The sequence below is a fragment of the Ursus arctos genome, unplaced genomic scaffold, assembly GCF_023065955.2.
Source record: "Ursus arctos isolate Adak ecotype North America unplaced genomic scaffold, UrsArc2.0 scaffold_27, whole genome shotgun sequence".
NCBI lineage: Eukaryota > Metazoa > Chordata > Mammalia > Carnivora > Ursidae > Ursus > Ursus arctos.
In genome coordinates this window covers 4775565-4790983 of record NW_026622952.1, presented here as the reverse complement: position 1 = coordinate 4790983, position 15419 = coordinate 4775565, and the positions used below count along the sequence as shown (strand labels likewise).

Here is a 15419-nt window from a genome sequence, read left to right as displayed (position 1 = left end):
CCTGCAGTCACACGATAATCAAAGACCAAATGGTGGAAGAGGCTTGCCACCAGAAAACCTTAGTCTTCTAAAAGATTTCACTACATTTTGAAGTGCCTATGTTAGTAGACTAGGAAGCTGTTCTGAGATTCTCTAAATGGCAAGAATTTATCTCAGGCAGACTTACAGTGAAAACAAATATTGACAAGGCTATCAATCAGTAGCTTACAAGGGTCACACCTAAGATAATAAAGCAGATCCAGAATAAGACTGTACACAAGCAGAGAAAGACGATTATCATATGATTTCTCTCATCTATGGAACATAAGAACTAGGAAGATCGGTAGGGGAAGAAAGGAATAAAGAAAGGGCGGGTAATCAGAAGGGGGAATGAAGCATGAGAGACTATGGACTCTGAGAAACAAACTGAGGGCTTCAGAGGGGAGAGGGGTGGGGGAATGGGATAGGCTGGTGATGGGTAGTAAGGAGGGCACGTATTGCATGGTGCACTGGGTGTTATACGCAACTAATGAATCATCGAACTTTACATCAGAAACCAGGGATGTACTGTATGGTGACTAATATAATATAATAAAAAAACATTAAAATAATAAAAAAAAGAGTAAGACTGTACATCAGCCTTGGCCCATTTAATTGCCTGATTAGATTTTAGTGATCATCTACCTTACTCAATACGCCTAACTCAGAGTCAATTAAAAGATAAAATAGAGAATGGAAAGTAGCAATATTTAAAGAGATAAGAACCAATAATTTTCAAAATGAAAGGTATTCCCACAAATTCATGATGCTCTAAGAATCTCAAGAATGTCTTTGAAGAAAAAACACATAAAGACATCATAGTAAAACTACTACAAAAAAAAAAGAAAAGATGAAAACAAAACAGCTAAAGTGGGAGACACAATAACTTTTAAAGTAAGTGTGAGTCAGATTTCTTGTCAACAATTACAGAAGCCAGATGACAAAGTAAAGACACTTCTTAAGTGCTAAAAAGAAAATAACTGCCCACCTAGCATTCTGTAATGAGCAAAAATACCCTTTAAATATTTTCAATAAATGTGCTTGAACAAGTGTACATTCACAGGAAAAGAATGAATTTGAAACCCTACCTCACACCAAACACAAAAATTAACTTAAAATATATTGTAGACCTAAATGTAAGAGCTAAAACTACAAAGCTTTTAGAGGAAAACATAGGCATAAATCTTAGTGACCTTGCATTAAGCAATGTTTTCTTAGATAAGACACCCAAAGCAGAGGTGATGAAAAAGGAATCATTTGGACTTCAAAAATTTAAAGAACTTTTGTTCTTCAAAGAAAATCACCAAGAAAGTGAAAAGGCAGCTCAAGGAATGGGACAATATATTTGTGAACCATATTTTTAATAATGGACATATACAGAATACATAAGAAACATTCAACTCAACAATAAAAAGACAATGTAGTTTAACAAATAAGGAAAAAAAATTGAATAGACATTTCCGGGGAAAAAAAGACATAGAAATGGCAAATCACATGAAAGATGCTCAAGATCATTAGTCATTAAGGAAATGGAAATTAAGACCACAGTATGATACTTGTTCACATTCACTAGGATAGCCATAATTCAAAGACAACAGCAATGTTTGTGAGGATATGGCAAGATCCAAACTCATGCATTGCTAGATATGAAATAGTACAGCTGCTTTAGAAAGCAATTTGGAAGTTCCACAAAATCTTGAACATAGCAGTTTAACCCTCAGTATATATACCCAAAAGAACTGAAAATACGTCCCCACAAAACCTTAAATAGAAATTTGCATCATACCATTATTCATAATAACCAAAATGTAGAAACAACCCAAATGTCCATCAACTGATGAATGAGTGAACAAAATGCAGAATATTATTTAATTTAAAAAAATGAATGAAGTGATGATATTTGTTAAATGTGAATAGATTCTGAAAACCTATGCTAAGCTAAGAAAGCTGGTCACAAAAGACCCAACAGATTCTGATTCCACCTATATTTAGCTTACAGAATAGGCCAATATATAAAGACAGAAAGTAAATTAATAGTTGCCTGAGGCTAGGGGAGGGAGGGAGAGGGTGTATGTGATTGTGTGTGTGTTGTTCGATGCATATCCAGTTTAATATTATAGCATATTGATGATCACCTTTACGGCCCCAACTTAATACTCTCAAATACACTGCAATGCAGTTATCTGCTAAAAATTAAGTGTGTGCTTGGCTGGTTGGTTGTTTTTAAACCTAAAAATGTGAATGTTTCTCATGCTCCCGGTCATGTTTCTTCACCTTGCCAATCTTACAGTATTTTAATTTCTCTCCATGTATAATTATTTTAATATCTCAAAGATAAGTCATCTTAGGCTTTTGTATCTTCTTCATACGTGTTGACATGGTTCTTCTCCATATGAACTTAAGACCAGATTAATCAATTAACTCCTACATTAATTTTAGTTGAATTGATATCCATGTTATTCTGTCGATGACCTAATGAGTGTGAAGTGGTATCTTGTGGCTTTGATTTGCATTTACCTGAAGACTAATGATGAGCATCTTTTCATGTGCTTATTGACCATTCGAATGTCTTGTTTGGAGAGATATCTGTTTACATCCTAGTCAGCTATTTTTTTTAATTGGGTTGTCTTTTTAATTATTGAGCTGTAATAGTTTTTTATTTAATCTGTATTCAGTTTATTGCTAAATTCATGTTTTGCAAATCTTTTATTTCTTTGTGTAGATTATGTCATCCCTTTTCTGATAGCCACCTTTGAAATGCAAAGTTTTAATTCTCATGAGGTTCAAATTATCTATTTTTGTGTGTGTCTGCTTGTGATTTGGGTGTTATAAACAAGAAAGCATTGCTTAATCCAAGGTGCTGATTTACTCCCCCCCCTTTTTTTCTGGGAGTTTTATATGTTTTCCTCTTAAATTTGGGTCTAGAATCCATTTTGAGTTAGTTTGTATATGGTGTGAAAAATGGTTCCAACTTAATTCTTTAGCGTGTGGGTGCCCAATTGTTTCAGCATCACTGTTGAACAGATGATTACTCCCCCATTTAATGGACTTGGCATCTCTGCTGAAAAATCACTTGATTGTAAAAGTAAGGGTTTATTTCTGGACCATCAGTTCTACTCCATTGATCTACACATGTATATACTTATGTCAGTAGCACACTGTCTTGATTACTGTAGCTTTGTAGTTTAGAAACCAGGGATGCGAGCAATCCAATTTTTTTTTTCTTTTTAAGGTTATTTTGGATATCCTAGGTCTCTTGCATTTCTTGAATTTCAGAATCAACTTGTCAATTTCTTCAAAAAAGTCAGCTGTGGAATTTTGACAGTAATTTTGTGTTGAATTTGTACATCAATTTGAGGTGTAATATTACATCAACTATATTAAGGTTACCAATCCACAGACATGCAATGTTTTTCCAATATTTGTATCTTACTTAATTTTAACTAAATATTTTATAGTTTTGTAATTATCAGTATACAAGCTCTATACTTCTGTTAAATATATCTCTTGATATTCTTTTTGATGTTATTATAAATAGGATTTTTTTCAAATTTCATTGTTCATTGCTAGTGTGTAGATATCAGTTGATTTTGAATATTGAACCTTTATCTTGCAACCTTGCTAAAATTCTTTATTAATTCTAGTAAGCATGTTTTGTGGATTCCTAGAATTTCTATATATCAGAAAATGTCTTAGGAAATGGATATATTTTAATTTCTTAATTTACAATCTATATGCCTTTTGTTTTTTCTTCTTGGCTATTTTTCCTGAGTAGTACTTCCAGTACAATATTGAGTGGAAGTACTCAGGGCATATATTCTGACTTGTTCCCTATCTTAGGGGTTGAGCATTGAGTTTTTCATTATTAAGGATGATGTTAACTATGGTTTTTCATAATCCTCCTTATTAGGTTAAGGAAGTTCCACTTCTGTTAGCCACTTTGCAAAGTTTTTTTTTTTTTAAATCAAGAGTTGAATGCTAGATTTTCTTGTCCATTTCTGTGTTTGTTGCAATGATCATTTTTTTTGTCCTTTAGTTTATTGATATAGTACATTACAATAATTAATTTCCAGCCTCGCATTTCTGGAAAAAATACAACTTGGCCATGGTGTGTTATCTTTTTTTTTTTTTTAATTTTTTATTATGTTATGTTAGTCACCACACAGTACATCATTAGTTTTTGATGTAGTGTTCCATGATTCATTGTTTGTGTATAACACCCAGTGCTCCATGCGATACGTGCCCTCCTTAATACCCATCACCAGCCTATCCCAATCCCCCACCCCTCTCCCCTCTGAAGACCTCAGTTTGTTTCCCAGAGTCCACAGCCTCTCGTGGTTCATTCTCCCTTCTGTTTACCCCCCCTTCATTCTTCCCTTCCTTCTCCTACCGATCTCCCTGCTCTTTCTTATGTTCCATAAATTAGTGAAACCATATGATAATTGTCTTTCTCTGCTTGACCTATTTCACTTAGCATAATCTCCTCCGGTGCTGTCCATGTTGCTGCAAATGTTGGGTAATCGTTCTTTCTGATGGCTGAGTAATACTCCATTGTATTATGGACCACATCTTCTTTATCCATTCATCTGTTGAAGGGCATCTTGGCTCCCTCCACAGTTTAGCTGTCATGGACAATGCTGCTATGAACATTGGGGTGCATATGGCCCTTCTCTTCACTACTTCTGTATCTTTGGGGTAAATACCCAGTAGTGCAATTGCTGGGTCAAAGGGTAGCTCTATTTTTAACTTTTTAAGGGACCTCCACACTGTTTTCCAAAGTGGCTGTCCCAACTTGCATTCCCACCAACAGTGTAAGAGGGTTCCCCTTCCTCCACATCCTCTCCAACATTTGTTGTTTCTTGCCTTGTCAATTTTTCCATTCTAACCCACGTAAGGTGGTATCTCAATGTGGTTTTGATTTAAATTTCCCTGATGGCTAATGATTTTGAACATGTTTTCATGTGTCTGTTAGCCATTTGTATGTCTTCATTGGAAAAATGTCTGTTCATATCTTCTGCCCATTTTTTGATTTGTTTATTTGTTTCTCGTGTATTGAGTTTGAGAAGTTCTCTATAGATCTTGGGTAACTGCCTTTTATCTGTAGTTTCATTTGCAAATATCTTCTCCCATTCTGTGGGTTACTTCTTTGTTTTCATGACTGTTTCCTTCTCTGTGCAGAAATGTTTTATCTTGATGAAGTCCCACAAGTTCATTTTTTCTTTTGTTTCTCTTGCCTCTGGAGACATGTCATGAAAGAAGTTGCTGTGGCCGATGTCAAAGAGGTTACAGCCTATGTTCTCCTCTATGATTTTGATGGATTCCTGTCTCACATTGAGGTCTTTCATCCATTTGTAATTTACCTTTATGTATGGTGTGAGAGAGTGGTCAAGTTTCATTCTTTTGTATATAGCTGTCCCATTTTCCCAGCACCATTTATTGAAGAGACTGTCCTTTTTCCACTGGATGTTTTTTCCTGCTTTGTCAAAGATTAGTGGACAGGCCCGAGGGTCCATTTCTGGAGTCTCTATTCTGTTCCATTGGTCTATGTGTCTGTTTTTGTGTCAGTACCATGCTGTCTTTGTGATCACAGCTTTGTAGTATAGCTTGAAATCAGGCAAGGTGATGCCCCCAGCTTTGTTTTTCTTTTTCAACATTTCCTTGGTGATTTGGGGTCTCTTCTGGCTCCACACAAATTTTAGGATTGTTTGTTCCAGCTCTTTGAAAAATGTCATTGGTATTTTGATCCTGATGGCATTGAAATTGTAGATTGCTCTGGGTAGCATAGACATTTTAACTATGTTTATTCTTCCAATCCATGAGCATGGAATGTTTTTCCATCTTTTTGTTTCTTCTTCAATTTCTTTCATCAGTGTTCTGTACTTTCTAGAGTATAGATCCTTTACCTCTCAGGTTAAGTTATTCCAAGATATCTTATGATTTTTGGGGCTATTGTAAATGGAATCAATTCCCTAATTTCTCTTTCTTCAGTCTCATTGTGTATAGAAATGCAACTGATTTCTGAGCTTTGATTTTGTATCCTGCCACATTATTGAATTGCTCTATAAATTCTAGTAATTTGGGGGTGGAGTCTTTTGGGTTTTCCATATGAAGTATCATGTCGTCTGCGAAGAGAAAGAGTTTGACTTCTTCTTTGCAACTTTGAATACCTTTTATTCTTTTTTGTTGTCTGATTGCTGTTGCTAGGACTTCTGATACTATGTTGAACAATAATGGTGAGAGTGGGCATCCTTGTCGTGTTCCTGATCTTAAGGGAAAGGCTTTCAGCTTTTCCCCATTGAGAATGATATTTGCTGTAGGCTTTTTGTATTATCCTTTTTTTATATCGATGGATTGTTGGTATATACTTGAAATTTTCTTTTTATTGTGAAAAAATACACGATATGAAATCATTTTTACCATTTTTAAGTGTACAGTTCAGTGCCATTAAGTGTATTCACATTACTTTACAAACATTACCATCATCCATCCCCAGAATTTTTTTTAATTTTCTAAACTGATACTACATATCCATTGAAGTTAACTTCACTGTTGATTTTCATGTACAAATGTTTTTAAATTTTTGATCTATATTTTCTTTTGTTGCCTATGCTTTTGGCATCATATCCAAGAAACAATTGCCAAATCCAATGTCAAAACGTTTTTCCTCTGTATTTTCTTCTAAGAGTTTTATAGTTTTTAGCATAATGCATAAAGAAGTTGAATCACTATGTTGTATACCTGAAAGTAATGTAACACTGTATGTCAACTATACACACACAAAAAAAAAGATTTTAAAGTTTTTATTTAAATTCCAGTTAACCTACAGTGTAATATTAGTTTCAGGTGTACAATTTAGTGATTCAACACTTACATACAACACCAGTGCTCATCTAAACAAGTGCACTCCTTAATCGCCATCATTTTTTAAAAAGTATTTTCTAATTGTAGCTCTTACATTTATGTATCTAATCCATTTTGTGTTATTTTTAGAATATCATGTAAGTAAGTGTTTAACTTCATTCTTTTGCATGTGTATATCCAATATTCTTAACACAAATTGTTGAAAAGACTGTCCTTTCCAACTGAGTGGTTTAGGTATCCTTATCAAAAATTATTAGACATATATGAAAGGATTTACTTCTGGGGTCTCTATTTTATTCTATTGGTGTGTATATCTGTCTTTAATTCTAGTATGCCAATATACATTGTTTTGATATTGTAGCTTTTGTGGTAAGTTTTTGAATCAGTAAGTATGAGACCTCCAAGTTTGTTCTCCATTTTCAAGATTTTTTTTTTCTATTTGAGGCCCTTGATATTCCATACAGATTTTCAGATGGATTTTTTTTAATTTCTGCGGAGATATGTTGGTATTTTGATAAGGTTTGCTTTGGAGCTGTAGATCACTTTGGGTGAGATTGCCATCTTAATAGTTTGTCTTCCAAGCCATAAACATGGGATAACTTTCCATTTTTTGGTGTGTTTTCTTTAATTTTCTTTGCAACATTTTGTGGGTTTCATTTTACAAATTTTATTTCTGTGGTTAATTTCACTTATAAGATTTTTTTTCTTTTTGATACATTGATAAATAAAATTGTTTACTTAATTTCGTTTTGGGATTTTCAATTGCTGATGTATAAAATTACAATTGATTTTCATGTGTTATTAATTTTGTATCCCAAAACTTTGCTGAATTTGTTTGTGTGTGTGTGTGTGTGTGTGTGTGTGTGTGTGTGTGTGTAAAATCCTTAGGGTTTTCTGTATATATGAAATCATGGCAACTGTGAACAGAGATAATTTTACTTTTTCTGTTCCAATTTAGGTGCCTATTATTTCTTTTACTTGCCTCTTGCTCTAGATTAGGACTTCTACTACATTAAATAAGTGACAAAATCTTACATCCTTGTGTTGCTCCTTGTCATTACAGGAAAATGTTTAAATTTTTCACCATAGAGTATTATGTTAATTGTGTTTTTATAGATAGTCTTTGTTATATTGAAGGACTTTCCTTCTTCTTCTACTTAATGTTTTTATCATTAAAATGTATTGGATTTTTCATATGCTTTTTTTTTGCATCAATTGACAAGATTATTGTTTTACCCCCTTTATAATAACTGTTATTTTGGTGTATAATATTGACTTTTTTTGTATGTTGAATCATCCTTGAATTCTAGGAATAAATCTCACTTGGTAAATGAAGTGTAATGCTTTTATTTTATTTTTTATTTTAAAAAAAATTTTAAAGCTTTTATTTTTTTATTTGAGAGAGATAGAGCACAACCAGGGGGAGTTGGCAGAGAGAGAAGGAGAAGCAGTCTCTCTGACATGGGGCTCAATCTCAGGACCCTGGTATCATGACCTGAGCAGACACCTAACTGACTGAGCCACTGAGGAACCCTGAAGTATAATGCTTTTAATATGCTTTAGAATTCAGTTTACTAGCATTTTGTTGACGTTTTTAAAATCACTACCCATAAAGGGCATTAATCTATAGATTTTTTTTAAAGTTTTTATTTCAATTTCAGTTAATTAGTACAGTTAATTATTAGTTTCAGGTGTACAATAAAATGACTCAACATTTCCATGCAACAACCAGTGCTCATCATAGCAAGTGTGCTCCTTAATCCCCATCACCTATTTAACCCATCCACCCACCCACCTCTCCTCTGGTAGCCATCAGTTTGTTTTCTATAGTTAAGGGTCTGCTTCTTTGTTTTTCTCTCTTCCCCCACCTACCATGTTTGTTTGTTTTGTTTTTTAAATTCTGTAGATTTTTTGAAATTTTTATGTCTATATTTGTGAGAGATATTGTTCTAATCTTTATTTTCTTTTTTGAAATGGCTTGAGTTGTTTTAATAAGTTGCACTGTATGATGCAAAAGAATTCCTTACCCATATTTTTGGGAAGAATCAGTAACGTATTGTATTAATTGTCTGAGAATTTTGGAGAATTTACCATTGAAGTCATCTGCACTCAGCCTTTTCATTGCAGGCAATTTCCTGATTTAATAATTCAAATTCGTCAGCATTGTTGATCTTTTCAAAGAACAAAATTTTGGTTTCATTGATTTTTCTCTGTCATTTGTCTATTTTTTATTTTATTGTTTTCTGCTATAATCCTTTTATTTCTTTCTGTTTACTTTATGCTCAGAATTCTTTTTTAGTATCTTAAGATGGAATTCTAGGTTATTAATTTGAAATATTCTTTCCTATTTTATTTTATTTTTTTTTGTTTTTATTTTTTATTTTTATTTTTTATTATTATTATTATTTTTAATAATGATATATTATGTTAGTCACCATACAGTACATCCCCGGTTTTCGATGTAAGGCTCGATGATTCATTAGTTGTGTATAACACCCAGTGCACCATGCAATATGTGCCCTCCTTACTACCCATCACCAGCCTATCCCATTCCCCCACTCCCCTCCCCTCTGTAGCCCTCAGTTTGTTTCTCATAGTCCATAGTCTCTCATGTTTCATTCCCCCTTCTGATTACCCCCCCTTTCTTTATCCCTTTCTTCCCCTACTGATCATTCTAGTTCTTATGTTCCATAGATGAGAGAAATCATATGATAGTTGTCTTTCTCTGCTTGACTTATTTCACTTAGCATTATCTCCTCCAGTGCCGTCCATGTTGTAGCAAATGTTGAGAACTCATTCTTTCTGATTGCTGAGTAATATTCCATTGTATATATGGACCACAACTTCTTAATCCAGTCATCTGTTGCAGGGCATCTCGGCTCCTTCCACAATGTAGCTATTGTGGACATTGCTGCTATGAACATTGGGGTGCATATGGCCCTTCTCTTCACTACGTCTGTATCTTTGGGGTAAACACCCAGTAGTGCAATGGCTGGATCATAGGGGAGCTCAATTTTTAACTTTTTAAGGGACCTCCACACTGTTTTCCAGAGTGGCTGTACCAACTTGCATTCCCACCAACAATGTAGGAGGGATCCCCTTTCTCCACATCCTCTCCAACAATTGTTGTTTCTTGCCTTGTCTATTTTTGCCATTCTAACTGGCATAAGGTGGTATCTCAGTGTGGTTTTGATTTGAATTTCCTTGATGGCTAATGATTTTGAACATTTTTTCATGTGTCTGTTAGCCATTTGTATGTCTTCATTAGAAAAGTGTCTGTTCATATCTTCTGCCCATTTTTTGATTTGTTTATTTGTTTCTCGTGTATTGAGTTTGAGAAGTTCTTTGTAGATCTTGGATACCAGTCCTTTATCTGTAGTGTCATTTGCAAATATATTCTCCCATTCCGTGGGCTGCCTCTTAGTTTTTCTGACTGTTTCCTTGGATGTGCAGAAACTTTTAATCTTGATGAAGTCCCATAAATTCATTTTATCTTTTGTTTCTCTTGCCTTTGGGGATGTATCATGAAAAAGGTTGCTTTGGCCGATGTCATAGAGGTTGCTGCCTATGTTCTCCTCTAGAATTTTGATGGATTCCTGTCTCACATCGAGGTCGTTCATCCATTTGGAGTTTATTTTTGTGTATGGTGTGAGAGAGTGGTCAAGTTTCATTCTTTTGCATGTAGCTGTCCAATTTTCCCAGCACCATTTATTGAAGAGACTGTCTTTTTCCCACCGGATGTTTTTTCCTGCTTTATCAAATATTAGTTGCCCAAAGAGCTGAGGGTCCATTTCTGGGCTCTCTATTCTGTTCCATTCGTCTATGTGTCTGTTTTTGTGCCAGTACCATGCTGTCTTTGTGATCACAGCTTTGTAGTACAGCTCGAAATCTGGCATTGTGATGCCCCCAGCTTTGTTTTTCCTTTTCAACAGTTCCTTGGAGATTCGGGGTCTTTTCTGGTTCCATACAAATTTAAGGACTATTTGTTCCAGTTCTTTGAAAAACGTTCTCGGTATTTTGATCGGGATAGCATTGAAAGTGTAGATTGCTCTGGGTAGCATGGACATTTTAACTATGTTAATTCTTCCGATCCATGAGCATGGAATATCTTTCCATCTTTTTATGTCTTCCTCAATGTCTTTCAAGAGTGATTTATAGTTTCTAGAATAAAGGTCCTTTACGTCTCTGGTTAAGTTAATTCCAAGGTAACGTATGGTTTTTAGTGCTATTGTAAATGGGATGGATTCCCTAATTTCTCTTTCTTCGTTCTCGTTATTCGTGTACAGAAATGCAACTGATTTCTGAGCATTGATTTTGTATCCCGCCACGTTACTGAATTGCTCTATAACTTCTAATAGTTTGGGAGTGGCTTCTTTTGGGTTTTCCATATAGAGTATCATGTCATCTGCGAAGAGAGACATTTTGACTTCTTCTTTGCCGATTTGGATACCTTTTATCCCTTTTCGTTGTCTGATTGCTGTTGCAAGGACTTCTAGTACTATGTTGAATAATAGTGGTGAGAGTGGGCATCCTTGTCGTGTTCCTGATCTTAAGGGAAAGGCTTCCAGCTTTTCCCATTGAGAATAATATTTGCAGTAGGCTTTTCATAGATGGCTTTTATGAGATTGAGAAATGTACCTTCTATTCCTACACTCTGAAGGGTTTTAATCAGGAAAGGATGCTGTATTTTGTCAAATGCTTTTTCGGCATCGATTGAGAGGATCATATGGTTCTTGAGTCTTTTCTTGTTGATATGATGTATCACGCTGATTGATTTGCGAATATTGAACCACGCTTGCATCCCAGGTATGAATCCCACTTGATCGTGGTGGATAATCCTTTTAATGAACTGTTGGATTCTATTAGCAAGTATCTTGTTGAGGATTTTGGCGTCCATATTCATTAGGGAAATCGGTCTGTAATTCTCCTTTTTGAGGGGGTCTTTGCCTGGTTTGGGGATCAAGGTAATATTGGCCTCATAGAATGAGTTTGGTAGCTTTCCTTCTGTTTCTATTTTTTGAAATAGCTTTAGGAGAATAGGTATTATTTCTTCTTTGAATGTTTGGTAGAATTCCCCAGGAAAACCGTCCGGGCCTGGAGTTTTGTTATTTGGAAGGTTGTTTATCACTGACTCAATTTCTTCATAATTAATTGGCCTGTTTAAGAAATCAATTTCTTCCTCTTTCAATCTTGGTAGTTTATAGGTTTCCAGGAAGGATTCCATCTCTTCCAGATTGCTTAGTTTATTGGCATATAGCTGTTGATAAAAATTTCTAATAATCCTTCCAATTTCAATGGTGTTCATCGTGACCTCTCCTTTTTCATTAATAATTTTAATAATCTGGGTCCTTTCTCTTTTCTTTTGGATAAGTCTTGCCAGTGGTCTGTCAATTTTATTGATTCTCTCCAAGAACCAGCTTCTAGTCCTGTTGATCTGCTCTACTGTACTTCTGGTTTCTGCTTGATTGATTTCAGCTCTAATTTTGGTCAACTGCTTCCTCATGCGTGGATTAGGCCTGTCCCTCTGTTGCTGTTCCAGCTTCTTGAGGTGAGAATATAAAAACTGCATTTTAGATTTTTCTATTCTTTTGAGTGAGGCTTGGATGGCTATGTATTTCCCCCTTAGGACTGCCTTTGCAGTATCCCATAGGTTTTGGACTGTTGTATTTTCATTCTCCTTGGTCTCCATAAATTGTTTAATTTGATTTTTGATTTCCTGGTTTATCGAGTCATTCCTGAGCAGGATGGTTCTTAGTCTCCAAGTGTTTGAGTTTCTTCCAAATTTTTCCTTGTGGTTGAGTTCCAATTTCAGAGCGTTGTGGTCTGAGAATATGCAGGGGATAATTTCAATCTTTTGGTATCGGCTGAGACCTGTTTTGTGTCCCAGAACATGGTCTATTCTTGAGAATGTTCCATGGGCATTAGAATAGAATGAGTATTCTTTGGTTCTGGGGTGTAGTGTTCTATATATATATCTATGAGGTCCAACTCGTCGAGTATGGCATTCAAAGCCTTTGATTCTTTGCTTAGTTTTAGCCAGGTGTTCTGTCTATTTCTGAGAGTGGAGTGTTGAGGTCCCCTACTATTAATGTATTTTTATTTATATGTCTCTTTATTCTGGTTAAGAGTTGGCTTGTGTATCTTGCTGCTCTCCTGTTGAGGGCATATATATTTATAATTGTCATATCCACTTGTTGAATACTTCCTTTAAGAATAATATAGTGCCCTTCTGCGTCTCTAACTATAGTCTGTAGTTTAAAATCCAGTTTATCTGATATGAGAATTGCTACCCCAGCTTTCTTTTGAGGTCCATTTGCGTGAAAGATGGTACTCCATCCCCTTACTCTCAGTCTGAATGCATCTTTGGGTTCGAAATGAGTCTCTTGTAGACAGCAAATGGATGGGTCATTTCTTTTTATCCAATCTGCAACCCTGTGGCGTTTTAAGCAAGAATTTAAACCATTAATGTTAAGACTGAGTACTGAGAGATATGCTTTTAATTCTGCCATGTTGTCAGTAAAGTCTTTGTTTGTATTGGCTGTGACTTTCTGTTTTGTATCACTCTTGGGGCCTTTTTACTTTTATAGAACCCCCTGTAATACCTCCTGTAGGGCTGGTTTCGTGGTTACGAAATTGGCTAGTGACCGTCGGTTCTGAAATGTCTTTATTTCTCCATCAATTCTGAATGACAGCCTTGCTGGATAAAGGATCCTTGGCTGCATGTTTTTCTCTGAAAGAGCTTTAAAAATGCTCCCCCAACCCTTTCTCTCATTCCAGGTCTGTGTAGACAGGTCTGCCGTAATTCTGATGCCTTTGCCTTGGTACGTGAGAAATTTCTTTGCCCTGGCGGCTTTCAATACTGTATCCTTGGATCTCATATTTGCGAATACACTATGACGTGACGTGGTGTAGGTCTGTCATGGTTGAGCTTGGGAGGGATCCTCTCTGCCTCTTGGACACGAATTTTTGTTTCCCTTGCTAGATTAGGGAAGTTTTCAGCTACAATTTGTTCAAATATCTCTTCTAGACTTCTGTTTGTCTCCACCCCCTCGGGGATGCCTACGATTCTAACATTGGATCATTTCGTTGAGTCAGTAATCTCCCATAGCTAACATTCGTGGGCGTGGATTTTTTTAAGACCATCTTCTATTTTTATTTTTTCCTCTATTAACCCATCCTCCAATTCACTAACCCATTCCTCTGCTTCCGTAACCCTGGCCGTCAGAGCCTCTAGTTTTGCCTGCATTTGGCTCATAGAATTTTTAATTTCTGTCAAATTCGCTCTCATTTCCGCCCTTAGGGATTCTATATTCTCAGTAACATTTTCCTTAATATTTTTTTCAAGTCTACTCATTATCTTGACCATTGTTACTCTGAATTCCATTTCTGATAATTTGGTTACATCCATATCCGTTACTTCTGTGGCAGAGGCCACAGACTCACTGTCTTTTCTTTGCTGGGGGGGGCTTCTCCTTCTTGTCATTCTAATGAGGGGAGGTTGCGGGGTTGTCCAGAGCCCAAAATTATTGACTGGGTCCCAGGCCGTGCCCCTTGTTTTATAGGGATCTTAGAGATGTGGGCTTCTTCTTTAAAGATTTTATTTATTTACTTATCTGAGAGAGGGAGACAGACAGTCAGCAAGAACGGAACAGAAGCAGGGGAGTGAGAGAGGAAGACGCAGGCTCCCAGCGGAGGAGCCCGATGAGGGACTCCTTTCCAGAATGCTGGGATCACGCCCTAAGCCGGCGACAGGCGCTCAATGACTGCGCCACCCAGGCGCATCGGGTTGTGGGCTTCTTGATTTTTCAGCCTGCCTTCTGGGGGAGGGGCCTGCCGCGCCGATACTCAGGCAACCCTGTTTGGTTAGAGTCTCCGTGTCCCCTGCGAGGGGGGATGGGGGTGGGCACACTGTGAGCCGGTATTTCCAGGCTTTTGTTCTCTGGCGGCTTTCCCTCGCGGCCGGCTATGCCTCTTCTGAGGGTCAGAGCAGCAGAGGCTGCGTTGTCACAGAACAGAGGGATTGCGGCCCGTTCTCCACTGATGTTCTGGCCACTTTAACTCTATTACTGTTGGTGCTGCTCAACCCTGCAGCGTCCCGGGATGTGCGCACCAACTCGGCGACCCTGCCCTCACTTCCAGGGCTGGCGCATCTCTGTCCTTTGTGTTTCTAATGCCGCCAGCCACTGGCCGCCCCGCGCGCTCCCGGGTCTCCCAGTCTCAGTCTATGCCCGGTGAGCACACCTCAATTCCGGAGTTTCGGGAGAAGCCTGGTGGCGCGCACACTCGGTTCAGGGTCTCAGTCTGCTGTTTCGAGGGTGCCGACCGCGAGTCCGCCCGCTCCCCCGTGCAGGTGGCCCGCCAGCCACCAGCCGCCCCGCGCGCGCTCCGGGAGCTCCCGGTCTCAGTCTGGATCCCGTGAGCACACCGGGATTCCGGTGTTCCGGGAGATGGCTGGTGGCGCGCGCTCCCGGCTCACCGGTCTCAGTCCGCTCTCTCGTGGGTGCCCTCTGTGAGTCCGCCCGCTCCCCCGTGCAGGTGGC

General features: G+C 37.3%; 1 protein-coding gene across 1 annotated transcript in view; it reads left to right on the top strand.

Moving 5' to 3' along the window:
• The window catches only part of ADAM2 (ADAM metallopeptidase domain 2), a 125299-nt gene that overhangs the window by 64640 nt on the left and 45240 nt on the right, over nt 1-15419 (top strand). The gene's annotated exons all lie outside the window — the stretch shown is intronic.